The sequence below is a fragment of the Mus musculus genome, chromosome 14 (assembly GCF_000001635.26).
Source record: "Mus musculus strain C57BL/6J chromosome 14, GRCm38.p6 C57BL/6J".
NCBI classification, from domain to species: Eukaryota; Metazoa; Chordata; class Mammalia; order Rodentia; family Muridae; genus Mus; species Mus musculus.
In genome coordinates, this window is record NC_000080.6 from 95,374,012 (window position 1) to 95,377,055 (window position 3,044).

The window sequence follows — 3,044 nt, forward strand, 5'->3', positions numbered from 1 at the left end:
AAAAATCTAGTAAAAATTTTCAAAAAATAAAAACTAAAAAAAAATGTTTTTATCATTAAAAAAACTAAACAAAACAAAATCCTACTTTACTGTGCACCATACTAAAGTAAATGAGACAAAAGAACAATGCCCAATAGCATGATTATTTATGTAAAAAGCAAAAAAATATTCAATAATATCTAATACTATTAATTTTTTAGATTTATAATATTTTGAAGGTAATTAATGAGGATGAACATAAAATCTAACATGGTTTTTATTCTAGATGTGTTTTAATTTGTTAAAAAACTGAACAAAATATGTTTCCACAACAATATAGGTTTTTGTCACCTAAATTAAGGGGTGAATTTCTTCATATTTACTATGTTGGGCTCTGCATATATCCTGTCTGCTCCATGTAGAGAATAAGTGCTAATTTCTGCTAATATTTGCTTTAAAATCAATATGGCTGAATCTAATTAATAAGACATGTTCACCATATCAGAAAATGATCTGATTTCAGAATCCAGTTGTATAATTTCGTGTTTTGGTGATCAAGTGATTGAAACCACAAAGTTCACTTTATTCACTTAAGTGAACGTCATATAGCACTTGGCTTGCAGAGGGTACCCTCAGAAGAGTGCCAGTACCTCAGGGAGAAATGCTATCATTGTGCTCATAAGGGTAGCACTTATTGGTAATAATAGGTTTTATAAGCATTAGAGAACATGACCCTGGGGATGGCTTCAGGCAGAGTTAACTGGAGAGACAGAATGGATTTGTTGTATATATCGATGATATTATGGATAATTAAAAAAAAACTATTAGTAATTATTAAGACAATTTTATATAAATTACAGAAAAAATAAAAACATAAAATCATTAAATTAGTAGAGTAAAGAATCATATAAATTGCTCCATGGTTTTAAATATTTTTAAAATATATTAATTCTTTAATACTAAAGTTTCTGAATTTAGTAAGACTATTTAATAACTTCATTTAGTTTTCTTGTGAATAAATGAAACATATACATTGATTTAAAAGTATACTTTTTCATGGCATTATGTATTTTTTAATCATAACAAAATTATGAAATGTGAAGTATTTTAATCTTTTAAAAATAATACTATGTTTAAATAGGAAATATTCTAACATTTTTCAGAAAACTGTCCTGCTAATGTTAAAAATACATGGTTGTAGATATAAGTAACAGACAAAAAGGAATAGTTGCCAGGGGCCCGTAGATGTTAACACATTTCCTTGATGTTTCAATGCCACGAAAAGATAACTCTGCTTACATAAATACAAACAGAGTTAGGCTTGTGATGGAGCACAGTGCCAGACTACTGACATATGTGCAGAAAACCAATCACATCATTTCCTCATTTCTCACAATGGGTATTAATACTTTGACTTACCTTGATTTTTTTTCATGTCACTGAAAACTTAAAAAGATTTGTGGATGAGTAGATTATTGAAATTGAGCCTTAATTAGAACTTAATCTCCATAATCATGCATAATTGCCCATGTTTATTACTCCTACAATGAGGACACATATTTCTTTAGCTTTCAGAGAGCCAGCAGAAAGCATCACAAACCGTGCTAGATAATATGATTGTGCACACTTCACTGGTTTTATTTGATTATGTGTATTATTATTCAAAGTTAGACACAAAGGGCTTACAGTTCAATGGCCTCTGACTTTGCTAAGCAACTTCAATAAAATCAAATATAGAATTTCAAAAAATCCTTTAAACTGTATTCATAGAATTATACTTAAATTAAATTAAAATCATATAAAATGTATTGCCTATTTTTCTGGTTCTTGTTTTCAAAATGTCAGTAAAATGTGTTCTGGAAAAAAAGAATTACATAAAAATGAGTTGATGTTTTTATTATGTCAGAAAATTCTTTAAGATACTATAAATGTATTAGCCATATTTAAAACACTTGCCAAGCATAAAGAGAGATTTTCAAAACTTGGTGTCTTCTGATGACAGGAATGTGAGGTAGTGGGCATAGCTATCTATAGTGATCAGTATGTGATTATAGTCCTTCATCATGTTCATGCCAGGCCAGTTATTATTTCAATCATCATTTCAGATTATATAATTTGCAGCTACAATTAATGCAAAATATAGTTCTCACTTCAAAAGGAATAAAAGAATTTATTCTTAAGCAACCAGAGTGACAATGGCCCAGGAATGTAGATACAAGTCATCTAGAAAATGAATACCTACATACATATATATATACATACATACATACATGCATGCATACATAATGCATACATACATGCATACATACATGCATACATGCATACATACATACATACATACATGCATGCATGCATAAAAACATAAATAAGTAAAGTTTCACCAACATTTTTAGTTAAAACAAAAGACAATCAATGAATGTCTACTTAGGCATTTAATTCTGTGTTCAGAATTAAAGGAGTTATTAAATAGGAAATGTGGAGTAGGATTTAACCTTTCTTAGGGGCATTCTAGTAGTATAGATCTTGCTTACACATATAAACTTTCATGATTATTCATATTGAAATTGTGAAGGCTAATCACATTTAGCTACTAAATTGTTTTCTGTAGCTTTAGAGATTCATTTGCTACTTTGTACTTCTCAGCCTTGGTCTTGACAATTTTCCTGTAATTCTTTGAGGGATTTTTATGCTTCCTCTTTAAGGACTTCTACCTGTTTAGCAGTGTTCTCCTGTATTTCTTTAAGTGAGTTATTAATGCCCTTCTTAAAATCCTCTACCAGCATCATGAGATATAATTTTAAATCTGAATCTTGATTTTCAGGTGTGTTGGGGTATCCAGGACTCACTGATGATGCACAGTGTTCTTGGTTTCTGTTAGTAAGATATTTACTTTTGCCTTTTAACATCTGGTAATCAATCTCTGGTGTTAGAGTTTTAGCTGTCTCTAGCTGGAGCTTGTTTCTCCTGTGATTCTGTTAGCCTCTGTCAGCACTCCTGGGAGTCCAACTCTCTCCTGAGTCCCAGTGATCAGAGCATTCTCTGCAGACAAGTTTTCCTCTTGCAGG